We start from the raw sequence: 27,558 nt of genomic DNA on the forward strand, positions 1-27,558 counted from the left end.
TACAGGCCTCGGCAATTCCTGTGCAAATGCAGTCTCCAGAGAAGGGCACAATAACAAAGCAAGCAAACATCACAGTTTCCTAAAGCATAAAGAGCTGCATGCACTGGGGTGGTGACGCACAACGTGGATGGGAACCCTGGAGTTTTAGTAATTTACGGGGACACTGGGGAGATGGATTTCATTTAAATACAGTAACTGAAGAAATATTTCCAAGTTAAAAAGTCAACTAGTGGTTAAGTAAATATCCTCTTGACCCCTTTTAACTCTTGTGATATACCGTTGTTTTAAACTATTTACTTTGAAAAGCTTGAGCCATAAAATGGCCCAGGAGAGATGGGCTGACCACAGATAGTTAATGCACAGGATTGTGTTACTTTAATTTAAACCTCATGCACATTAAAAAAAATAATATGTATATATATATACATATTATACATATACTATATATATATATATATATAGTCTATTCTTTAATTGAATAAATGAGATTATGAATGGAGTCTTAAAAATAAAAAAAATGAATTGGTTTCAAACAGCGTTGCAAACAGCATTAGGGGAAAAATTTAGAGAGGAACAGAGATTCTTTCTTGTTTCTATAGTAACCAATAGTGATCGGGAAGGGAGAGGATTTCTTTCAAGTGCACATTTTAGTGAGGCTAGCTCAGCAGCTCAGCGCAGTGGAGGGCTTGTGTAAAAAACCAACCCTCTAGCGGCTCGAGAAGTGCTCGTGCCACTCGGCAGCAGCTGGAACGCAGCGACACATCGCTGAGCACTGCTGGGCCGCGCTGCTGCGGCAAAAGGCTCCTCTGACTGCTGCAGTCCGGCACGCCGCTGTGTGGCCCAGCTTCAGCTGGGGCTTGGGAAGTGGGAGAAGGTGAAAGAATTGGAGAACGCCGACAGAGAAGCGTGCTGTTTTTGTCAAAATTAATGACATTAATTGCTTTGAAGCGATAATCTGCTTTGGTTTTGTCGTGACAGAATCGTGGCCACTGAGATCGCGCATGTCAAAACAATTAGGGCCAGGATTCAGTGACTTGGCTTTTGGATCATGGTCTTCTTCCTAGTCTTCTACATGATATGTAATCCCCTTCACAGTGGAATTACAGTCTCAATGATGTTCTGTTTTCCTAACATCGCCTAAGTGTCACCATGAAGAGAGGGTCACGCAAGCATTTGAAAGCCAAATTCCAAAATATATCTGAGTTTTAATCAATGCTGTACCTTTGAAATAATTGTGGGATACCTCTAAATGAAGTTCAGGTCAAACGCGATGTCAGAAATAATGCAGCTTCAATTTGCCAAGAAGTGACTGAGGAATATCTAGTAACTGGCAAAGACACCCCTGTTTGACATTTTCTTTTGCATGTAAACAATAGAGCACTGTATATTGGCATCTGAATGTATGAGCTGGTAGCAATCCAACCGCTGGTATGAATTTAGATGGTATTCCTTCTGTTTATAAATACATAGTCTTGATAACAAGGGAACATTTACTGCAATCTTGCTCTGCATTTGTCAGAGCAGAATGAATCATTTTGAAACATAAACCTCCTCAGATCTCAGAAATATCAAGAAAAACATAAAACATAAGGGAAAAGGATTATAAAATAAAAATAAAAAAGGTTCTTAACATATTTAGAAGCCTATGGGCTGTAAACACTGTAGATTATCATTAATGAAATACTCTGCCGAGTACACAAACCACAGTTCGGTAGCAGCTGTTAAGCAAGCATTGTTCAAAGCTGGATAATCCCTTAAACATTATACATTGTGGCTCTGTACCTCTTCCTATCAGTAATCAGATAATTGCCTTGTACTTCCTTTTGCCCATGTTTCTTTAAAAATTCAGTTTCACTCCACCTTGTGTCAGAAGGCTTTATCTTGCAGTAATCACTTAGGCAAAAATATCCAGCAGAGGTCAATAGGTTGAGCTGCAGTCTCCTTTATTTTCTGAAAATCTGGTGTAATACAATTCAGCCCAGTGGTGTTACTTTGGATTTACAATGGCAAAACAGAAATGAATCCCATTGTGCAAATAAGATTTTTGAATTGTACTGTGACATTTTTTTGTACAATAAAGTGAGCTCTTCTAAATAATTTTGGAGCTAAATGAAAGAAATGCATTCTGCAGTTGTTCTACTTTAAAAATAACTTCACTGTTAAATGTCGGGAGGAGAACTTGCAGTTTCCATTTGTCCGACAGTTCAGGCCTCGTAGGAAGGTTTTCCAGGACATGGTATGCAAGTATCTTGCAGGAGAAAAAAAATTGGAAATGCTGGCAACTATTTTTTTTTCCTGCATCAAAATATCCTCAAGTCATAACAAACCAGAAATAGTGAGCCATAGCCTTGGTCGTTGTGCGTTCCCTTGAGCTCCATTGGCTATTATGGTTGAACTGAGAGAGTAGCTTATCTTGCACTTCTGGAATTTCTCATAACCCTACAACAAAGCACTATCGATTTTTTTTTTCTGAGGCGGTCAGGAGGGGAGGAGGGATTGCAGAAGGTCGTATGGAAATGTGCTAAGTTTGGTTAAACAACTGCACCAAATGCTACTCAGTCTAACAGTAAGTCAGTCCATTTTGTAACCCCTGAATTAGGCAGCTACTGTTTCCTCATAATTAGCACACCTTGTCCCTGCATTAAAATGTTTAGCTTAACAATACGTTTTAGCACAGACCATTCACTTTAAAGCCACGTTGTTTGATGGGCATTGGCTCCAGAAGCTATTGGCGTCAACTCTTAAGTCCAGGATCTCATTCCAGTCCTAAAAATCTAAACAGACTGAGACGTAAATTCAGAGAGCAGAAAACATGATATGTCCTAAATCCCATGGAGTTTCAGGGGCCGTTTCTGTCTCAGTACCTAACATTTTTTTTTTCATCATATAACATAAGCAGAGGTTTGAGAGATGGTGTCCCCATCCCCACCACAGACTTGGCATAATGGGTATTTTCTACCTAACAGATCGCTGTACATGTGTAAGAAGAAATTGCTTTATTTATTTATTTATCAAATGGCAGCATTTTGTTTTCAGCAGACTCTTTCTGTGCAGTGTAGAAGCAATATTATTAAATGCCAGTCAGCAGGAAAAATAAGAAAAAGGACCTAAGAAAGAAACGTATTTCTCCCCCATTTTCTAAAACATAAATCACCAATGAAGCAGGAGCTGTCTTTAGGCAAGGCTTCAGGAGGCAGATTAGATAGCAAAACTATTTCCTTGTTTTAGTGAAAAACAGTTTTCACTGAAAACAGGAATCCAGGAGTATTTCTAAAGAAAATAGTGTTGTAGCAAAACTGTAAGTTGAGCAGCCCTGTGAATAAAGCAGCTGATGTACTGATCCTCCTAGCTAAGTAATGCCAATTAAAGAGGCATCCATAACCAACCAAGTGCAAAAGTACTGATCTCATCTGCCACAGAGAAGATGTGCATGAAAAAATGCTATTTTCTGAACTACGAGTAAAAGGTTGGGTGGAAGTGTTCCTCAGTTGTTTTGTTGTAAGAAACCCCACTCTGTGCAAAGTGCTTACCACTGAATTTCTGCTAGCATATGCATTCATTTCTAGCATTCAGTTCTAGAATATGCCAGACAAAAGAGCCCTGCAAAAATTCTCAGTTTTGAACAAATTTACTGATATTAGAACATAAACGTGCATTTCCAACAAAGCACTTTGTCCTCTTAAAGAAGCTGCGAAAGCAACTCTTTCTTTTCCTGTTCAGATACAGTCGCTATGGGGTTTCTGGAGTGATTGTAGGCTTCAGCTGAAAGCCTTTAAGCACCTGTAAAGATGATTAAGGCTGTGAAAACTCTTGCATTCTCTTGGCAGTTGCCCCTTTGTTTGGAATGCAGAATATAGCAGAGACTGCAGACTTCCAACTCAGAAGTGCTGCTACCCACAAATCCATGACTCACCTTGGGTTTATGGAGGGTTTATAGTATGTCAGTGGCGTGTGATGGTTTGGAGAGTTTGTGGGTAGCTCTTGGCTGCAGCAGCTCTAATCTTAATACTTCAAGGCATTAATTTCTGTTTTATTGGTAGTGATAATGTTGGCCAACCTACAAAAGTTGCCCTGTGGCCTCTTGCTCTCATGGGAACTTGTAAGAGCACGTTAGTTACAGGTAGCTTGTCAAATCACATAGATGGATGGCTTTGGGACGTGTTAATCTTCAGATACTGAATGTCAATATTGAGCAAAGTTTCAGAGAATCTTCAAAGCAGTCAAGCAGAGTGAGGACTTCAGCAGTAATTTTCGGATTTCTCAACCCCTGCCCATTTCTCTTGCTATAGCCATGCTTTGGGATAAAATGTTTCTGGGAAGTCTGAAACACAGCTGACCTGGTAGACAGGCACAGTGAGATCCTGAGTCTTCTCTTGTATTTTAAAAGAAAACAAACCCCAACTGTTCACAGTTCCCTGCAAGTGGAATCCAGGAGTGCCTTCAGCGTTTGACTCTAGGTGAAGGAAGACTCACAGCTTCAACCAGAAGCCAGTCAGCTGATATTTGTAACTTGGGCAGTCTCTTTTGGATTAAAGGGCAGAAAATTGTATCGTTAGGATAACCATCTACACTGACTTTGTGTGAGGGCTTTTAGCATGAGATCTTTATTAGAGGAACTGAAACAAGGTAAACAAAATGATCAGACTACACCACTGCAGAAAATACACATAAATAAATAAACAAATCTACAACTGTCAAATGAAGTCAAAAGTCAGGGTGGAAGAAATGCTTTCGAAGTAGAAGAGATTCACAATTAAATTAAGATGCTATTGTAGAAAGGAATGATTATTTGTAAAAGAAAAGAGAACACGCACACACACACACACACACACACACACAAAGCCCTCCAAACAAAAACCTACTAAAAGGAATGAATCTAAAATGAAATGGGAGGAGAAACGTAGTGCATTCCTACTAATCCAACCCCCCACCCCCCTTTCTTTCTGTGTTTAATTTTCCAGAGCAGTCATAAACCTTGCTAAACAATCAAAAAATTAAATGTTGCAGTATAATTTATGGTGGTTGCAGGATAAATGAGAGTGCACTTTAATTAGTAAATTGCATGTTTATTTCATTTGCTTAACATATAATTTAGATTAGATAAATGCGCTTTGACTGGCTATGGCACCTTGGTATCCTCGTTTGATATAATTTTTAATCACATTGTTTTGGAATTTTATTGCAGCATTATGCAGTTGATATAACAGTGCACAATTAGGTATGCTCAGTTCACACCTTGCTCTTGAGGAAATTACTTTTTATCTGTGTTTGGATGGATCACTTTGTATGGCAAGTGAGACCTTGGGAGTAATAAAGAATGCACATTGTGGGCACTAGAGCTACAATCTGAATAGTAAATAATAATAGTAATGATAGTGCCCTGTTAGGGAAGTGTTTGGGAGAAAGAGGAAAAAGAAAATCCTGTGAGTAGGCAACTGGAAATTATTATTCTATGCCATATTAGCAGTTCTATAGCGATGTCTTGATATTCCAGCTAAACTGAGGGAAGATGAGGAAGCTTGTTCTAGGCACTGTGCATAGCCAGATGGGGAGAGTTTTTCCACCTAGCATAAGTTAGGAGAGGAGGCAGGTGTTAGAGAAGGCAAGTTGGTGATGCACTGTGTGGCAGATTCTCAAACAAAGCTGCTGTCCCAGTCCTCGGTCATGTTCCTGCTCTGCTGTTACACTCTGATCCATGTCAGGATGCAGAGAAGCTAGTAACGTGCAGAATGAGTGTGATGGCATCAGAGATAATGCACTGGGGGAGGGGAGCACGGGTTCACAGCATGTCCCAGTAATTCTGAGACCTAAAAATATTAATGCATTGCTCAGCTTGTTTACTGTTGTTCATTTGATGATACATAAGGGAGCATCTATCTGGGATCTGCTCACTGTGTTTTGACTTTGATGGGCTTTGACTCTGGAGCTCTGTTTTCCCTGTTGCTCATTTTGGCATTGTTAGGTGATGACAGAGAAGGTAGTCTCTGTGCAGTGTGTAATTTCAAATTTACCTTTCCATCCACATTTAAATCCCCATTTTACATAAGCAGTCAGCAGCATACTCAGATATTGTATAGGTATTACTGGAGATAACTGGCTAAAACTTCAAGGTTCTGGAAAGAAAAAAAATGTATATTTTTTTTTAATACATAAAAATATTCCCTAAACCTGTAGAAATTAATAGAGAATGTTATTTTTGCAGATAAGACATGGTTTATAGAACATTTAATTGAGATCTAGAATATATCTCAGCAGTGGAATTTCGTATAGTAGTTTGACTTAGAAAATTCTGCAGGAAAGCTATCATTTTCTCTTATGTGCTATAAATTTTTTTTCATAAGGGATGCCTGAGTATTACATGTATGCCAATCAGAGATCCCAAGCCATTCTATGTCGGGAAGATTGATGCTGGGCCAGATTATGCTCTCAGTCACACAGGTATAAATCTGGGGTAACTCTGTTGTCTGAGGGCAGAATCTGTCCCACTTTCCTTTCCTCTCTGCATTTGAGTAATGGCCCTGAAATGCACCTGCGTGGTGCTGATAGTTTGGCTGTGGCAGGACATTGGCAGGGGGATGTATTGCTTGAACGCTTGCATTCATGATTCTTTCACAGCTGGTGTAAGAAATTTTGTTTAATGTAAGTTTCAGAATTTGAAACAATACCCCTTAAGAAAACACAGGCAATGAATCCTAAGTGCATGCAAGCTTGTTGGCTTTGTTTAAAATACGGTCATATCAGGATGACAGAGCCACCTTTTTCAAAACACCTTTTTGAATACTGTGGAAATATAGAAGAAAAAAAAGCAGAGGAGAGTTTTTCTGTGTTTTTGTGTTGTTGTTTTGTTTTTTTTTTTTTTTTTAAACTGTGATTACTATTATTCACTGATGCATTAGAGTGTTTAAATAATATTTATGAGACCAATCATGCAGATGTCATAGTGCTGTAAGAAAATATCTATGGTATTTAGAGCCAGTGATGCGGCCCTTATAAATATCTGTGTTGCTCTATAAAGGCAGACAGTGCTTCCCAGCATTCCTTATGGAACGCAGGGAAAATGGCATGGACCTCTTGAATAATTAATATGGTTTTCAGAACAGTAGTCATGGAAACCCAGGCTGTGTCACATACATGGGTTTTAGGAATTAGGCATGTTTTGAATTGCACACTTAACCAAAAAAGAGCATGTTGTCAGTCCTAAAGATCAGAAGCATTTTCTCAGCAGATCTCTGTTTGCACTGACAAGCATGCGTCCTGTTTTTTTGGATGCAAATTGTATTTGGATGCCTAAAAATGTGTGTGATCGCTATCTGAAGGGCCATTAGAGGCACTAGCCGCCCTGAGTCATCTCTTACATGTCTTATTCTTCTTTTTTCTTTCCCGCATCCCAGACCCCTGAAGATCCTAGGATGTAGGTTTTAAACTGTACAGCCAATTGCTATTCACTTAAAAGACCACAGCTTTACCACAAAGTTGTGAGGCTCTTTCTATTAGTTCAGTTGTGTGGCTTTTTTATCTGCCTCAAAAAATGTCTCTTCGGGATCAATATCGTCATTACCTTGGGTGTGTATGTGGAAGAAGTCAACCAGGCAGCAGTGAAAAGCTATCATCCAGTCCTCAGTAATATTGTACGTGGAAGGAATAAAAATACACAGAAGTTATTTATAGACCATAAACCCTCTGGTTCCATAAACCATTTTATACTACTATTTGTCCAAGTCTACAGAGTCTCTCCTGAGTTCACTGCACATTCAAAAGCCTCTGTTCTTTATTTTTTCCCCGTTTGAATGGAGAAATTAATTAGAAATACACTTAGCAATTTATGGGCATGAAAAAGCCATTTTGCCCATTAATTCTGCTTTCTTTTACCTTTTTTAATACTTACTTTGTGTTGTTGCTCTCTTTCAATCTACTGTCTACTAATAAAAATATCAAATATCAGTCTTTCACAAATTCATTGAGAGTGTGGCAGTAATATTACTTGACATCATGACAAGGCATATTCATTACTCTCTAAACAAAATGATTTTTCTGTGCATTCTGTGATTCAGATTCCTCAATTAGATGCACACTTGTGGCTTTCATTGAAGTTGATGAGAGTTCTATAGCTGTCACCGATAGCCGTACTGGCCTGTTCTTTCCAAATGTGAAATGATGCCTACAGTTTTGTTTTGCTTATGGTTTTGTTTTGTGTTTTTTTTTTTTTTTTTTAATTGCTAATAAACAGGTTCTTCCTGTGCTGTATTTAAAATGTTCCTAATGTGAAATGAAATATTTCTGTTCAGTCACTTCAAACTGATCTCTTTCCTGGGAAGTATAAATTCAGTCACATTGGCCTGTCAGGACAACAAATCTTCTTAAGGGCCTTGAACCACTTAACGTTGCACCTTCTCTGCAGTAAAACTAACTTACCTGTGTGCTCCTTAAAACTGGACAGAATTCCAGCAGTGAAGTAGTTATCACAGAAATAATCTTGCTTCCTATGATTTGTATTCCAGCCCTTTGCTGATGCATCTCTGTGTCCTTGTTGCTTTTTTCCTTTACTGCAGCCATGCCACGCTCAGAATGAATGGAGATTTTTTTTGCACTAAGCTCTAAATACCTTCCCAGTAATTCTGTGCATTGTTTGGCCGTTCTTTTTTCCCCTTCCTGACTTATTACATTCCAGCTTTCCCAGTTAAGTCATCCATCTGTAGACTTTGTATGTCAGCGATGGAAACAGCCATAACACTTAGAGAACCAACTCAGAAAGATGTGTAAATATCTACTGCCTATTGGAAGTGTCTCATAATTACCTGAGAACTTTCAAAACCCCAGAAAACCCCATGCAGTTGCTAATCTTCTCAGCTGTACTGTTTTCTGGGAAGAGTCTGCAGGGAGCTAATTAAAATGCTGCATGTCCTTCACACTTTTAGAGTGATTAGAGAAGTTAAAGGGGGATGAGAAATTGGCCCAGGACAGTAACTGCATGCTGGGTAATTCACTGATGAGTCAAACTGTCATTCCCACAAAAACAGCTGGGGTCGCAGAGGAATTATAACCAATCTAAGAGCTTATCTTAATAGCGTGTTGGCCTCTCCTTATTTTCTCCTGCCTTTCAGGTAGGACTTCAATATCTTAATGCAAAAAAGCCTTTCTCCTTCCATTGTGAACTATACAGCCTTGGTACCAGTGCTGTCTTTAACTCATTACCACTCAGGCTGTTACGATTTCCTTGAAGTCAGAACTCTTACTCTGTTCCCTATGCAATAACTTAATTTGTTTCTTAACTCCCAAACATTGCATTCTTTCTAGTTTTCACATAAAGTACAGGCGCCAGTTTCACCTGTCATTCAGCACAATAAGAGTTTTTATGATTACTTTATCACAGTGTCACTTTGTCACCAATAAGATTATAACTTCATCAGAGCCTGTTTTTATGAATCATTCCTTACTTTGAATCATAACGACTTGTTGCACAGTTACTGGTTTGTAAAGGCAAAAGTCAGGCCTGATTCTACGGATGCTCACAGATGCAGAATACTTGCAGAATACTCTAGGCCGTTGGTATCTAATGTGTAGGTCTTCTAGTTTAACTTTGTATGTTTGCATAGCACTAGCCTACTGCTATTTAGTACTTTAACAAACCAAAGCCATCTAAAGTCATCTTAATGACTTTTGCAAAAATCCAGTTGACTGTTGGTTTTGGCACAGAAAGTTATTTAACAGTTACTTAGCTTCCTTCTCACAGAAATATATTTACATGCATATACACACAGACACATGCAGTTTTATAGTTTGAAGCAATTGATGGTTCTGTCATATCTGCAAGTAATCTGCAGTACCATCACTGCTGTGACCTTCCAGGCCACTGAATGTAAATCACATTCTTACCCTCCAGTCTCTGTGGCAAACGAAAATTACTCGGAGATTGTGTTTGAGCAGTGCTTGTCAAGTCAGCTGACAGTGCAGGAGGCATACCATCGTTTTGGTTGCTCTGGAATATTTCCAAAGCTACACCGACTGCAGTGTTTTGCAATGCAATCTGTGGTTTGCTGAGGCACTCTGTTAGCTGTCACATGCTTGCTCATAACCATTGTGTTCTTCCTGACTTCTACCCCCTATCGATGGAAATCCCTATTCTGGCTCTTCAGCCACCAAATTGCTCTGATAACATTATTGACTTTGTGGGTTTGGGCTTTTCAGACTGATGTCTCACAGTCACATAGTTCCAGAGAATTGGTGGAAGATTGTTCTAACACTGTACTCTGTCAAAATATTCACCCTTCTTTGCAGGAACGTTTGGAAGTTCACGCAGGTGCTTTGGCACTTGGAAACTTTAAATAGCATGTAATGATAGGCGCCTGGGAAGAATGCACTGCAAACAGATGCAAGTTCAGAGTAGCAGGTAGTCATGGAAATTCTCCTAATGGACTGCTAAAGTCATAATCCCTTGGTGTGATCCAATGCAAGGACTCATGGAAATTCGCTTCTTTCCTTCAGAATTGTGATCGTGACTGTTATTCATTTGAAAAAAAGAAAACAAACCAACAAACAAAACTGTTATTCATTTTATTCATTCTCTGAAAGAATAAGAGGATCAATAATTACAATTTTACAGAAATTAGTAGTCAGATGAATGAATAGTGCTGCTTTTATTTCACCTTCTTCTGTTTCTCACTTGATTTTAACAGCGACAGTCTTATTTCTAACCTCTGTTAGACATTTCAACTTTATAATTTGTCACTTTTCACCAAAAGATCAAACGAACGAGGAACACTTGTATGACATCTGGAGCCTTAATTCTCAGAGCATGCATGTAGAGAATGTGCACTTGAATCACAGTTCTTACAATGGTACTTACCACGTCAAGCTTTCTTCTGGATCTGTTCTCCTCTCAGACATTCAATGGGGAAATCTGGAGTCCGTCTCTTTTCTCTTTCTATGAAATTCTAGATGTAAGTTGCTGCAGGAATGTCAAAACTTCAGACATTTATTTCTGATGTAGCAGAACAAAAAAATGTTTGTTTGGATATTTTGGTGTCTCTTTTCATCATCTGCACAGGATTGTTTAAAATGGGCTGACACAAAGCTGGATTAAAGAGTCTCAAAGCAGATCTGATGAATACGTTATGAGTAGCAAGGGTGTCTGAATGCCCCACAGGGCTTTTAGGTCTTGGTTTCATCTGCTCACAGTGGAGATCAGTTGAACCACTGTGCCTCTTAGAGCAAAAGAAACTGAAACCATGGGTCTTTGCCAGGAATCTACATGCATGTGGCCAGTTAAGAACTGGAACAGGTTGATACTAGCAGTAGGGAAGCCTGAAAATGCTCTCATCATACCTATCCCAGCAGGGCTCTTGGTGCAATGACAAGGTGATCATCTTGACAGACTCAGAACTTTCTTTTTTAAACACACACCAAAAGAGAGGGGGGAGATTCAAAAGGGTGGGAGGGAGAAGAAAAGACACAAAAAAGCTGAACTCTCCTGATGTGACTTCTTTAATTTGCTGTCAGTGATGCCACCAATGTTAATTCTGGCAGGGTTAATTATGAGAAATTAAAAAGCTGCTCAGAACAGACTGTACCCTTCGTACTCCAATAAAGAGGCAGCTCTGGCGTGAGAAAATTTCTTCATTAATATACATCCCCAAAGGGCTACCACGTGCAGCTTTCTGAATATGAATCATAAACTCCCAGGGACCCTGCAGGAAGCAGGGGAGATAGGATTCAGAGGAGATTGACTGTGTTACTTTTACTGCTTCAGGAGAATGATGCTCAGGCTGGCAGGAAATCACCGTGCCAGCGACATTTGGAGAGAAGAATTTATTAATTTGCATGTTGGCATGTTACGAGCTTTGAAATATGGTTTTAAATATGTTCTGTACAGACATTGCTGTACCAGTGTTCTGAACGTCAGTCTGTAATGCATACAGCTGTTTACATCGAATGTAGCATAAGCATTGTAATTGTTTACCATTTTGTATTTTTGCAAAAACTGCTTTAGGGTATGCATTTATTTCCCAGGAAATTTTACTGGCTTCTCACAAACCAGGCTCTGTAATACCCTAAACCTAATACGTTCTACTAAATGGCTACCCTGGATACACTGCAGAAAGTAAACGGAGAGAAAAAAACGCATACAAATTGTGCAGCTCTAAAATATAAGCTGAAAAAAAAAAGAATGTGTCCCAAAACAATAATCTGTAATCTCTATTGGTATAACTTGGCAAAGCCATGTTACCAAGCAAATATAAGTGCAAATGGAGCCAGAAAAAAAAAAGGAAAAAAAAAAAAAAAAAAAAAAAAGAACAAACAAACAAACAAAACCCCAATGAAATGCCTCAGTGGTATTAACTTTCAGCAAAAATAAAGCCCTGTTGTTTAAAAAAATAAAAAATAAAAATATGCACTCAGTGCACTTGTAGTGTAACTTTGTGATGCTGACGGGGTGTTCCACGGTGCTGCTGCAATTCTGAAGTCCTGGAAAAGGTATTACGATCTGTAAGTCATTATAGCTACAAAAAAAAACAGCCAAAAAACAGTTCAACAAAATGAACTTACAACACAGAGGTCTGAAAGGAAACCAAAGAATTAATTTTCCTAAGAAAACATGTCTTTTTTGTCCTCTAAAGCGCCCATATATTGTGTGTAACCTTTCATTCAAGAATCTCAACAGGCTTCACAAACATTAACTAATTAACCTTAATAGCAGCTATGGTCCATGAATATTATTTTAAAATGTGTTGTAAATGGTCATTCAGAGGGCTGATAAAAATCAATTGAGGTGGACCTCTATGGAAATTGAAACAGATTATTTATAGCAGTGGAGAGTACTTAAGGACAACCTCTTAGGAGAAGGTGTTACTTAAGCAGATTGCTTTTTCAGTCAGGTTACACGGTGAATTGCTATTGCCTTACAGCATAGCTCTGTGCAGGAGCAGTTTGGACTTGTGGGGAAGCATTTGTGCATCTGCAGTCACTGGTTGGCATGCTGGGTTCTCTGTTTTGGCAACTCTTTGGTTATGGAGCTGACTCTGCCTACTGATAGCCTCTTGTTTTTCCTATTTCTTTGTTAATGTGGAATTAGAGGTACAGGTAGACAGAGGATCACGGGACCACTGCAGTCTAAAGCCAGTGTGACGTAGTACCTTTCTGGCTGAGGATCAAAAGAAGACAACTCCATTCCCAATTTCTTTGTTCTAATGTTGGAATCCCACTTTCCAGCTATACAGCTAAACATCTGCTATCAAAAATAAGGGAGGGATTAGGTATGTGCTGTAAAAATGGCATTTCCTTTGTCACTGAAAAATGACTTTAACATTTTCAGGAATAAAAACCTCCTTTGTTTTTTTTTTTTATTTTTTTTATTTTTAATTCTAATTCCTGTCTCCAATTTCACCTTAGATGTGTGTGTCCCTCCCGAGCCCTGAATCCCTGCTGTCACCAGCTGTGCATTTGTTGGCAGAAAGCCACTTATCAATGTTAAGGATGAACTTTGAGCTCACTGAATCATTCATTGTAATCTTCATGTAACAAACATAACATTTCAGCAAGATTTCTAATTACTTTTTTTCATAATGCCCTGTTCCTGTTGGAATGGCTCTGGTGGCATACACAGAAAAAACATGAGGCCGTAAATCTATTGACTGAAGCAATTGTAGGAAGGAAGAAAGCGTAGAAGAGGAGAAGGTCATTTTTATAATTAGTGTAATACATCAACAAGCTAGGAACCTGAAATTGAAGAAGTTGTTAGAAATGGAAATTTGACTAAAAGGGAAAGTTCATCTGTAAGTATCTTCTTCCCTACTTCCCTTTTTATACCTTACTCTCCAGAGCAGCCCTTCTGACCGTTTCCAGCTATACTACTCTCACATTCAGACTTTGCAACCCAATACAAGGGTTTGAACTATTTGCAAAGCTACTGCTTTAAAATATTCATATGGTAGAGATGGGTGCTCCTCCCAAAGGGCTCCAAACTGCTGCTTCCAAAACTTGCAGGTGAGTAAAGCACAGATCAGAGCCAGACTGGCTTATGCAGCCGTCTTTGTTGCATTCCGTTCAGATCTGCATCGCTCAGTTAAAACCCTGGGCACCCAGTAGTCCCAGCATTGCAAGAAGGCATGTGCAAGTCTGAGGGGCATGGTGAGGATGGTCAAAATCCAGTCAGATGAGATGAGCCTCGTTCAAGATCTTTTGATTTCTGGCAGTCTTTTCCAGACATCAGTGTGTTATTTCGGCAAAAATCATGAAAACCGCTCTGTTTCCAACTGGATATTTCATCTGAAATGCAACTCACTTGCAACTTGTTACTGTCTAAAGAGAATGCTAACACTGCCACATTTCCTCATTAGCTTTGCATAAGACAGGCTCCTGTGTCACAGCTGATGGAGCCTTTATGAGCCTTTTAGCCGAATGACTGATGTTTCCCTCGTTATGTCAGATCTGAGGGCACTGCTGGCATCTTTCTTTATTCGCTGTCTAACACCATCAATCGAGCAGCTGCCATGCACCCATGATCAGGCTGATTATTAAAATGTGCTCAGGAGGCTGCCGACACCAATTTTCTTTCATCTGAAGAGGCCAATATACACTGGCTCAAGCCGACAGTTATGTACGTGGAATATTTAGTGCAGGAGCCAGCAGGTAAGACTGAAGCTGATTCCTTACAGTCTGGATCCAGTCCATGGGAATTACCATTCAGACGTTACAGGAACAATGGTGATGTTTTTGTTTTTCCTCTCCTGTTTTAAAATAGGGTGTACTTTCTCTAAAGCACTCCTTGCTCTGATACTCAGATGTCCCTGGTGATGAGAAGTCACAGCCACTGCAGAACTCATTAAGCTTGAGTCCTGCTAAAAACAGACCCATGTGTGATTGCTCGTTCCTGACGTTTGTAATACCACTTCTGCTCTGCTGGCTCTTCATTCACCCATATGTCAGCCTCTCTTAAAGGGAGACAGCCCCTGCTTTCCTCACACTAATAGCAAGAAATTCTTCTATAACCAGTGTGGTCCAGAACCAGGAGCTGATCCAACCTGTCGGGGATTGATCAGGAGCTCAGGCTCAGCCAGAGCTTCCCTGCCCACAGCAAACACAGCAGCTGGGCTGAGCGCCCAGCTGTGCAGCCAGGAGCATTTCTCTTCAGCCACTGTCCCCTCTGAGGTATCTAATCTTGATTTCTTCATCTCCAAACAGTAAGTTCAAACCATTATTTCCGTTGCACTTGCCGTTCTGGTGTTGAAGGATGAATTGTGGGTGTTTGTTGGTTTCTGATTGTTTGTTTCTTTTTGTTTAATGTTGTTTTTTAAGGAATATTTTAACTTCAGTAGTTATCAAAACTAATTTTGTTTTAGCACAGTCGCATGGTTGCGTGTGAGTAAAAGATATGCGTAAGTCCATCCTATAGAGCATAGAATCACATATCTATTTCCGGTATAGCATTAGAGAGAAGGAGGGGAAGAACCACCTATGTGCTAGGGAAAGGGGAGCCCTTGCAAAACATGCTGTTCCTTGGGGTGGGGATCCCTTGCTGACCCACCGTTACACTCTTAGTGCTGTTAATTAGCTGCACAACACTGCAGAGCATTCAACTCTTTTATTGCCTGCCTCAATTCACACCCAAATAGCTATTTCTCTTGAAGGAGACCCTGTCCTCAGGGACATAGAGTAGAAGGGACCAGCAAAAGCGACTGAATGACAAGTGCTGGGAGCAAAGCCCTGCTTCCTTTGCTCTGCATTCCATTCCTGAGGGACTCGGAGAACTTGCTGGAAGATCTGGTGTAGGACTTGTCACAAGGAAGACAATCCCAAAAAGAAGAACGCTGATGTTCTCACACTGCCGAACAGCAGGCTGCATTGCCTTGATGATAAGAGCTTTGTGTGGTGGTGGGTGCACGCATGCATGTATGGTCCACGCACCTAAAGTTCACAGAACAAAGTCCTTATTATGTGAACGCTACAGAATCAACATGAATTCTAAGAGCATGATATTCTATGATATTAAGCGAATACATTTTTCATGGCCTACCTGCTAGTGTAACTAATTAACAGCCGTTCTCATTAATTACATTGATCAGGATCATAAAATAATTTCAAGTTGCTGAACACGATCAACAAGAGTAAAGTGGTTTCACTTTAATCCCTTAATGATTTCTTCATGATTAATCAAACAAAATGTATGTAGCTATTTTTTTTCTTGGGACTGCAATTCAGGGCAATTACAATAGGCATAAAGTTGATGCAAACAGAACTACAGTTGATGGAGCAGTAAGGCATGATAGGAGAGGGGGTGTGTTATAAGGAAAAAATAACCGGAGGGGGAGTGAGGTGGGAGGGAAGAGTGGGATTTTTTTGTTGTTTTTAAAGAAAAAATGCACATGAGGACCTCTGCTCCCCCAGGAGTCTTCCTATAACCACACCATGCTGTTGCCTTTTGCTAGCAGGAATTTATTTAAGATTTTATCCCAAACTGAATTCAGGGGGAAAACCTCTTGCTACAGTCTGGTCGGTAGGTTCCATTTAAAAGTCATAACTCTGCAGCCACCATCTTCTCTTGCTGGTTCTGTGAATATTGTATAGATCTGCTTTTGACTGTATGCAGCTCTCTTTTGATGAGCAAACAGATGTGCCTTTCTTTCCCTTTAGGATCTTTACACAGATGCTAAACCACGAGCTCAGGTTGCTGACATGGACCTGATGGTGAATGGTGGTCCTTCAGCTATAAAGCTTCCATCTTTGCACATGCACCAAATAATATACGAATCCTGCAAAACGCTTGCAGTGATGTTTGTCATAATTTATTGTACTGTTATTACTTCTCATTACCCCAAATTACTGAGACATTAACAGTGTTTTTCATGGTCACAGAATTAGGATGGTTTATAGCCGGTCTGAGATAGCAGTGTGTCTCTGTACATGATGCAGATATTTACATGGTAATTCATAGATGCCACACATACACATATTTTAAAAAAGGATGACATGGTTTCTGGTGCTCAGTTGAGTGCAACTGTCAGCTGCCCAGTCTCAGGGACCTGCTGCTCTGGTACCTCCTGGAGATTGACGGTGAGCCTCTCTCCCTGTGAAACATGCTTGGTATCTGCAAGCCCCCCTGTACCTGGCAGAGATGTGGCAGGCTTCTCCTGTGTTCCCTGGGATCACAGCTGGGAGCAGCACCCTACAGGAGTGCCGGGTAGTGCTCCTTGGGGCCATGCTGCCCTTGGCGTGCCGTGCCCTCGCTGGGAGCGTGTAGCAAGGAGAAAGCAGCTGTGTTGGATGGCTCTGCTGCTGGTTCTGAGTGACGGGAAATTCAGTCATTTATTCCATTGAAAACTGCACCCGTCAAATGTTTTGTACTTACGGCTTGGAGATTTTTTTCCTGATTTGGTGGCTTGTGGTTGGACTTACTGTGGCTTACCCAGCAACAGAAATACAATAATGTAGTTTGTCATGATAATGCTTTCTGTGTGGCCGTAAAGATCCATAGAATTTAACCTAGTTTTGGATGAAATAACTAGATTTAGATCATCAATCACAGTCATTTTGTAGAAGAAAGAGAATATTAACTTGGTCTTGAAATGTGGTTAATTCTAATTTGCTGTTTTCAAAGATAAGCGATGCTCACAATCCTGTTAATTAAAAAAAAAAAAAGAGTTTTCCATTTTACTTCATGCACTATTTTTCAATGAAATAAGTTTGTCTTTTTCCTTCTTATTATTGATGCTTGGCTCAACATGCCACAGGCTTCCTGAAGGAAAAGTAGTGTGTACTTGTTGTGACCCTTTGAAATGAAGATAAATGGTCTCATGCAAGATACATTATGGGCTTTATGACATGCATAAATATACAGCAGGTTGTATCCCTTCCATAAAAATGTTCTTAGGTTTCCAATATCGTGTTTTAATGCAGTTTTGTTAACAGGATGACAAATAGCAAAAATATGTATGTATTGAAATAGGGTCCCAGATTTGTGTGCTGTTCATTCAACTGTCGGCTATTGCTGCTTTTCAAGCTATGGCCTGACTTTGACCTTGCTAAATATTCATCTCATGTCTACATCACTGCTTGATTAAGCCAGGCAACTTTCTGTGTGTAGCTGTATTGGGCATGAGTCTGACTGCCATGTGGAAACACTTTTTTGGTCAAGGTTAGGAATGAGCAAGACCTTGTTAAAAACTAAACAAGCACGAGACATAGGGGATTTGCATGATCTAGAAATACTGCTTTCTTATGAGAAATACTGATTTCACATCTTATCTCCAACATGCAGCAGTAGTCAGGCCTGTGTTACGTGTTAAAAAGAGGAAGCGTTTGTTATTAATGTACTGTAAGTGGCCTAGCTGGGAATACAAAATGACCTTTAAGCTAAAACAGCAAAAAAGGGGGAGGGGAAATGAAATGTAGATTCGCTTTATAATTGGCTTTAGTCTTTTTGTTGAGAGCATTTGGATATCTTGCTTATGCTGCTTCGCTCAGCCACTAAGAAAAATAATGATGACAAAACCAATAATTGTTCTATAAAAAAACATTCTACTGCACTGTGAGTGTACATGGTGTGTACCTGCAGAGTGTTTTCTGTTTGCTCCCCCTTGGTCAGTCATTACGTCTAACGCACTGTGAATGCCACTGCAGCTAACAAGCTGCCCTGTGCTCAAATGTGCGTGGCTGTTAATTGACAGACTGCGGGTCACGTCCTGAATGTGCATCAAGTTTTGTGTGCAGAGTCCTCCTCCTCAGCACTCAGCTGAGGCTTGTCATTTGACATCAGCTTAGTGTCTGATCCTATCTTATTTGCAAAAGTAAATGTTGAAACAAACTGCGTGATTTTAAAATTGGATTGCCTAATTACTGCAACTGTGCAAGAAGGTGCAAGAATGTTTGTACCTGTAAATATCCAGGTTCTCTGATCTTTTCAAGTAAGCAGCAGTCACAGTTGATGAATGTCTTGGCTGGAATTTAGCAACACAATGAACCTCTGTATAGATATCCCACATGGTATCAATTGAAGCTCCATTTAAGAACTAATCGTTGGCCGTACAAGCGGAGGAAAGCTTGACTAGATGGATGGAAAGAGCTGCTTTAAGTAGGGATCAGAAAAGGCATTGCTACTCGGCTGGCCTAAATCCACTAATCTGATGTTATTATTAGCGATAAGGAGCAGCGACCAGGATAAAATCTCATTCTCTGCAAATGTCATTTAAATAGAACTCTGATATTTTCCAGTCAAGTAGACAGGCTTTAGTCAAATAGTGAGCACTTTATTTGTAAATGCAGGAGGAAAAGAAAAGCTTTAGTTCAGCAAGTTCTTAAGATGTCAGCTTACCGGTATTGATTAATCGTTCAGCAGTGGCAGCTGCTTCTTTATTAAAAGGGTAGTTCTCCATACAAAGGATATCAGACGTAGGAAATGTTTGTTGACAATTTACCTTTTCTCACAATGTGGCAAGTGCTCAATCTGTTTCTCCTGCTTTGTGGCTCTGCGACTCAGATAACACCTCAGACAGAGCTTGTTAGTCCATCTGTATGATACAGATTGTGGCAGCTGGACACTGCTGGAAACATCGCTGTGTGTGAAGCTGACCCACGCACCACTTCTGAGGTAGGAGTTCTTTAACAGAGAGCCAGTGCTGCTTAGGAAAAACCTTCAGTATGAATGTGCTTCGTGTGTGATGAAAACATGACCTGAGGCTGGCTGAGCAGAGGAGACAGGTGCTTGAATTTCACCCAGTGAAGCCTACAACCTAAGGTGCATCATTATTCATTAATGTTTGTGAAAATTTTAAAACTTTGACTCCATCCACTGCTGAATTAGATGGTTGTTCTTGTGATTTGCCACACCACCCAGGCACCCAGGAATGTACCTGGGCATGGGGCTGACACGGCTACATACAGGAAGGTGTACCAAGATGAGTATTTTCTTTAATCTCCTTCAATCCCTTGTTCCTTTAGGCTTAGGACACAGCTCCTTTTTCTGTTAGTTGAAGGTGTGGTCATGTGCTCTCCCCCGATGGAAAATGACAGGCAATTAGCCAGAGTCCAGGCTAAAAATGAATCACTTTTCGAGTCCTCCTTTGCTGTTCAGTACAGGGGAAGCCTGTGTGCTCAGTATGGACAGTAGTCATCTAATTTCCTGGGTCAGTAGAGCTATTAAAGTTGAATCCCTCTATTAACTGATTGTGGAACAGTGAAAGCAAACATTGCACAATGTGTTAGAAGCTTATCCTTTTGCATATATCTTCTTTTCTTGCCAAGTGCAGCTGAGAATAGAGTGTTGCTTTTCCAAGGGATTAGAAAGGATCTTAAGCCACATCATCATATGTAATATCTTTTCTTATACTGTGAATAAAGCTAATAACCAAATGTTATTCTGGAAATGTGAATAGGTTTTGCTGTACACCATCTTTAACCTAATCTCCTGTTTTCTCTTTTGGTTTCCTTTTTTCAATCTGATCTCTCCTCCCTTGTTACTCAGAGGTAGTTTGTCTCTTCCCCTCAGTTTGTTTGGATACCTCCTTCATCTTTCACAAAGGCAGGGAAACTTCAACAGATGTAAAGCCTTCAGTAAAAACATAGTTATAGGAAGAAAAAAAAAATTTTCAAATCCCTACAATTACAGAACAGTTAGCACTCTTTTTTTTTTTTTTTTTTTTTTTTTTTTTTGGTATGTCAGATACATATCTCATGTTATTGCATGCTTGATGAATGTGTGTCCAGCAGAGCTGGTAGCACCAAGTGGAGCTGAAACTATTTGGTATCTGAGCTACGGCTGAATAAACCAATTAATGACTTATTCCAATCATCCATCACTTCTACATCCAAGACCTTGGGATGTGCTCTGGTTTCAGCTGGGACAGAGTTGCTTTTCTTCATAGTGTCATGATGCAATGTTTTGGCTCTAGGAGAAATGCATTGCTGATAACACACCAATGTTTTAGTCGACACCAAGCCAACTTCAAGTAGATACTAGATGTATGAGCTTACTCTTTGAAATCCTAATGAGCAGTTTCTAAGAGCTTCTACTCAGATGAAAGTTCACATTCATTTTTGAGCTCATAAGGGTTTTACCTGTGAATAATTGCCTTAAACTGTTCTGTAGTGGAGAATATTTGTTGTTATTTCCTAATGCAATCACTGCAATGTTTCATAAAGATTCTGCTAGTATTTATACTTTCAAGGTTTCAGAAAATGAAATGTCTGTGTCAAATGCTCATGCAGACTAGAATTTTCAGGCAAGAAAATTCTAGTCTGTTACTAAGTACCAGTTACTAAGACTGTGACACTGTCTCAAATGCATGTAGGTGTAGTTTGGGTTTTAGGTGTTCTGAAGCAGTCATCTATGGAGCCATCCAGCAGTAAGTTCACTCACTGACCTTTGTTCCTTCTGTCCAACTATTTATCTTGCAGAACACAATTGGGGTGATCCGTTGCAGTAATGTATGTTACTGTGTTCTAGCAAGCATTTTTTTACTTTTAAAAACTGGGACTCATTATTGAATAGTATTTTGAAAATGGCATGTTTCTACATCACTAATTCCATTTACTTACTAGCCTGTTATTATAGAGACAAGTAGGTGATTGTACTCTGTATTTTTATGTACTGTACAAGGTTTTTATTTTTAAAAGCAAAGGGCTTTTAAATAAAATGTCAATGAAATGTTCAGTATTGATATTAAACTAAATTGAAAAAGTAGTTCTCTAATGTTGAAATTTCTTTATTTCTTACTGCAAACATTTGAAAAGCATTTATAGATTCTTGGAAACCAGGTTGCATGTATCTTGTATGAGATACATATCCAAAGCTGTGCCATACCTAAACTTCATATTTGTCTTGCAAATGTTGCTGGTTTTGCAGCTGCTTTGAGCAGAAGCAGTTATGAGGGCTGCTCCAAAAGTAATGCCTCCTGCTTTATCTTCATAAATGTCAGTTCACAGTGTTGGAGGTGGATGTTGGCAGGATGGCAGTAGAGGCTGAACCTTCCCACCAATATCCCATTACATTTAATGGTGTGACAGATGGCAGCAGAAGGCAGTCTGACAGAATGGCGTCTGACACAGAAGTGTGTATGAAGCAAAGGTGTGTCACTGAATTCCTCCATGTGGAAACAGTGGCTCCCACTGACATTCATCAATGCATGCTGGACGCTGATGGAGAGCAAACAGTGAATGTGGGTGAGGGGGGTGGTGTGTTTCAGCAGTAGTGATGGTGACACTGGGTCATGCAAATCTTTATGAGTGCAACCTGCAGGCTCTTGTTCATCAGTAGTGGTGACTATGTTGAAAAAAAAAAAAAGTGTTTTGTAGCTGAGAATTTGCTTTGTTAAATAGTGTTATTGTCCTCTTTGCATCTCTTGTAGTTTCCATGGAAACTACTAGGCATTGTTTTGGGAGCAACTTAAATATTCAGTCTTCATAGTGGATATAGAAGATATCTGGTGGTAGTGGATCAGGCTGACCCAAGAGAGTAGGAGTGCATTTTTTTCTGAACTTACATTTGTCATCTCCCTCTAGGATAAAGCTCCAGGCTCCTTGGATGAAAACCATACAGCTCCATGCTGTTTGCGTAGTCCTACAAACAAGTGAAGGAGCCAACCAACAATAACAACAACAACAAAGCCACCCCACACTCATCTCCCCCCACAAAAGACAAACAATTAAAGCAACACCCAACAACTGCTCCCCTCCCAAACTTACTTAAAGTGCCGCAGTTAGTGAAGGCATAGTTATTTTAAGTTCCCACCTCTAAGTCATGATAGGATAAAAGGTCTCACTGTGCATTATAGGGAAACCAGTGGGATTTGAGGGCACCGAGCTGTATTTAAATAGCATAACATGGAAAATGAATTGGTTGTTCAATTGGGATAATGATATTTCAGCTGGAGTACTGGTCTCTGGTGTATGTAGAAACCCTGGGTTACTTGTAGCACTTGCCCATGTGCAACAAAGGGCAACATTTGGCCTGTTGTTTTACTGAGAGTTAAGCATGCCAGCTCTATTCCATTTCACAAATTTCACTCTTAATAGAGAACAATAGTTTAAATTCTGTAGAACTGTCACTACTGACCCCGAACATCTATTGTGAAATATTCAGTATTTTAAATATTAAGATAATGAAATAGAGGAGAGGAGGAGGAAAATGGAAACAGTAAAAGATTAGTCCATCATTTTTATGTGGCACCTCAAACGCTATGCATGATCTTACATTTAGTAACTGTCTGTGGAGTCAAGAATTATTAACGTTTGGGGAATCTTCCCTTTAATTAAGGGATTGTGTTTAAATGAAATGCTGTGAGGACTGTGCCTTACCGGGTTGGAAACAAGCTGGCAAATACCTTCTGCCAGTAATGACACTGTAATGGGAAGCACTCCGTAGTGTCCAGTGGCAAATGATTGCAGGTTTAGGTTGGTGGGAGAGCACAGAAAGATCCTTTGCAATCCCAGCCAACGGGCTTTAAAGATGCAGTATTATTTTCTAAAACATGCCTAGAGCATAAAATGGTTTTGGTGTTAACTCCCGAGGACCACAGGAATGCAAATTGAGAGACGTATTTATAAAATAAAAATAGGTGCTGGCCTGAAGTTGTCTGTTAGAGTAGAAATGAATTTTAAATTACATGTGCCTGAGGCTTTACCTTCCTTGCCATGGGCAAGGCAGATCCTCGAGCCGTGGCACTGTATGCACAAGTGTGCTACTAACAAAACACTGCTTTGGGAATAACTGAACCTATACATTTTGTAAAGCATTTCCTTCTGCTGAAAAAATATTACCAGATGATTTTTTTTTTATTTTTTTTTCGCCCTGAATTTTTACTCTGTCATGCTCAAGTTAATGCAGAGTTAAACAGAGGCTGAACTTCCACTCTGGCTGAAAGCAGTGCTCTGCTAATGCCATCTACAAATCTGAAGCTATGAGGCAGATTAATGGAAATGAGATGTTCCACTTTTCCACCAGCCCTAAAAGTGATTCCCTGCCTGGTGGGGTGAGCACAGAGGCGACTTGCTTTCTGCTAGTATAATTATAAAATCTAACCAGACTGGCAGCACTTGAAAAAATCAGCTTCCAGAATCAGCAGAATGAAAAACATCAGCCCAATCTTACCCATCCTGTATTTTTCAATCTTTTTAATTTTTATATTTTTTATCTCTGTACTTAAGCTTATGTTTTGTAGAGGAGGATATAAAAGGATTTTCATATTCTGATTACATATATTTTTTAATTAATAGTCATGTATGGGAAACATGCAAGCAGGAAGAAAAGGACAACTGAAATATCTCTTTTGTTCACATGCTGTGCAATGCCCAGTAAGCTGTGTCCTTGCTTAATTGGGAAGATGCTGCAGCTGCAGAGTGGAGCTGTTGGCTGGAGTGAGTAAGGGCAAGCTCATGCCTTCTTTGTGCTGTTTTTTGCCTCTGCTTCTTACAAATATCAAATATCCTTTGGAGTGGTGATACCACATAATAAAATGAGCACCAGAGAGTTTGGCAATTACAAAAATTTAGTAAAATGAAGAGATTCTTTAGAGATGTGATTCTTAGGTCCTGAAAGCAAGTTTTAAAAATAATAATAATAATAATTAAAAAAGCCCGCATCCATGAGTGTATGTTGAGCAGAAATGAAGCATTTGGATTTTGCCACTTTTTCTATTTGTGCCTTTAGGGGGCTGTAGCAGATGGAATGCATAATGTATTGACTGGAGATATATATTCCACTAGTGAGTAAAGCTCTGAATCCTCTTGGCTTCACTGTTTCTGTATCATCATGTCTTTCCTCAGTGGAGAGATAAATACGTTATGCAGTTCAACCCATTTAGCCAATTATTCATTTATATAAAGCAGGACCAATTAAGACATTCTTTTGTGTATTTGAACATTCTACATATGGAGCAAAAGGGAGTTAAAAATATCTGTTGCAGCAAATGTGACAGGATGCTCCATGAATACTGAGTATGTTCCTCCTGCAGCTCTTCTGAACAGTAAACTTGTATTCTGCACTGTTGAAATACACCATTAGACAGTTGTGTGGCTTTTCTGATACATGAGATTCACGGAGTCACCTGCACACTGCTTTTCATTGCCACTAGTGCCTGCTTCATGGGCATAGGCACAACTTTTTGCACATGGAAAGAGGCAGAATTGACCAAGCAGTTTCTGAGGCAGATGTCCATTTTCTAGGAGGTGGCTGTGTTAGGTATCGCTGGAATCAGTATGAATTATTTTATTAGTACTGTTTCTTTCTTTCTGAACATATGCTTTGTCATTTTCCTTCAGCTGTGAGAGCTGGAGAAGAGAATGAGGTTAAATAATAATAAAAAAAGGTCCCAAACAACCAACGAATTCTTGCTATTGCAGACTTCAGGAAGTAAGCCAAAATGTACAATTCCAATTCCAACAACATTTCAGAGTGGTAAAAGTCTCTGTTGGCTTAAGTGTTTCTTGGCACAAAATGCTGATTATACATGTCTCAAGGAGACAATCAGCATGTTCGTATAAAAGTCTCAATCCCTAAAACACAATAACATGTGGTTGCCACTAAAGATTTGCTGTTGAAATAGATAAGAAAAGTTATTCTGGATTACGATATGGGGCCTAACATTGAAAAGCTTTGTTTTGCATTAAAAGTGAGTTTGTGGCATTGTGAAGTGATGAAATGGTATGCAGCATAATGCGGTTTGAATGGAAAGGAAATAGAGTAAGATATAAATTGGTTCGGTGGTATTTTTCCCAGCAACTCAGCAATGTTTAACTATTGCACTGCTGCCTGAATCAAGTCGGTCTGTCCCTTTCCAGTGAAGATCTGAAAGACGCAGAGCTTTTCCCCAGTCCCCTGGCTGGCACTGTGGCTTTTGCAGGGGGGAAGCTCCTGCTTTTGCAGGAGGGGCTGCCAGGAAGGAGTAAGGAAAACAGCCCAGTGGTTTTTGATGGGTCAGGATGTAGATGAATAATGCTTTTTGTGTTACCTAGCATAAGAGGGGTTGTTTTAGGTGCATCTTTTGTTGCTTTTAGTCTGTGGTTTTCTGTTTTTCAGCTAAGATCCTTTCCAAATCTCCATATCATAGCTTCAAACTCCAGGGTCTCTTTGTTCCCAAGAGCATGAATTTCAGTGTCTGTGCTGGAAACTAGTTGTGCAGTGTGGTCCTGTTCCTGAGGTGAGGGTGGTGGGGTCAGAAGAGGTCATTGGTGACTTTCCCACAAGTGATCCCCCATGAGGAACACAGCACTACTCAGCTGGGGAAGGCTTTGCTGCATCAGTTTTATCAGGACTTACCTCAAACCTCCTGTCCCACCGTGCTCCAGGACCCCGTTAAAGGTTACAAACCAGCGCATGCACTGGTTTTCCAGCCAAATTGTTAAAACAGGTATAGTTTTGTTGCTGAAAAATGACACCGCGTAAACTGGTTTGAATTTGGCTCAGCTTCCAAGCTGTGGGTCTTGTTATGCCTTTTTCTGCTAGATTAAATACCCATCTGCTCTTAGAAATCTCATCCTTGTGTAAGTACTCCTGGTGTGTGATCAGTTTGCCTCCTACCCTTCTCCTTTATGAACTCAATAGAATGAGCCATAGTCTCTCCTTGTAAGGTAAGTTTCTCCAGGCTCTCTAATCGCTCTTGTAACTCTTGTCTTTCCAAGTGTTAGTGAAGGTAGGGAATAAAGCAGCTAAACAGATGAGGCCCACTTCTGTTTGATGGAGCAGTTTGGTAGCAGGAAGCATTCATTGCTATTGAGAAGGCTGAGAAGAACATCAAGGTGGAGAAACAAAACAGTCTGTTTCACCCAGCAAATGGAGGGGAATTCATGCCTTTTTCAGGCATTTTTCTTCTACAAAGACCTGTCTGTTCAGTCATTAGCAAAATTTCACCTTAAATGTATAATTTCTTCTCTGCCTTATTCCTCTGTCATTTACAGCTCCCAGCATGTCCCAGTGTTTGCCCATGTGGGTCACATCTCTGGTCATCCCCAATGCCCAGGGTAAAGTTTCTCCGTGTCCTTTTTAGAATGCCAAAATTAACATTACAGTGAGCAGAAGTTGCTCCCAATAGAAGCACCTTGGTGACTGCATGATTTTAATTGTTATAAGAAATGTTTTAAAATAAAATGTATTAGCATGTTCTACGTTAAGTATACATAATGGTCCTGATTCACCGATCTGCAGCTTTGTATCACTGCAATGCAGAGCATCTGTATGCACTGCTTAGCAGGACTATTAATGTGGCTTTTCTAGGTACCATCATGGCACAAGGCAGTTGTAGTTTATCATTTGATGTAACTATGAAACAGTTAGTGAAGAGGGAATGTCTGCCTTGCTCTTTCTGTTTCTTATTTCCTTAATAACAGCAGAGCTACCTGTGGGCAGATACGACTATATGTTATGCTGTACAATTAAGAGTTCTATTGTACTGAGATGCTGTTTAGTGTTAACAACAAATGAGAAGAATTCAAGTTCCCAGTGAGATATTCATATTGATAGCGTGGTTGGTGGTTTGTTGAGTGTTTGGGATGCAATAGAAACACCTAGTATATCAATGCTGCTTTAATACTGCTGACATCTAAGTGTGATGCATTGTTGGGATGAAGCCTGAATTA

At 39.8% G+C, this 27,558-nt stretch overlaps 1 protein-coding gene across 2 annotated transcripts in view; it reads left to right on the top strand.

The window, feature by feature from the left end:
• AFF2 (ALF transcription elongation factor 2) overlaps positions 1-27,558 on the top strand; it is a 342,722-nt gene that overhangs the window by 41,563 nt on the left and 273,601 nt on the right. The window lies entirely within an intron of this gene.

Source organism: Tympanuchus pallidicinctus, unplaced genomic scaffold, assembly GCF_026119805.1.
Source record: "Tympanuchus pallidicinctus isolate F22 unplaced genomic scaffold, pur_lepc_1.0 scaffold13, whole genome shotgun sequence".
NCBI lineage: Eukaryota > Metazoa > Chordata > Aves > Galliformes > Phasianidae > Tympanuchus > Tympanuchus pallidicinctus.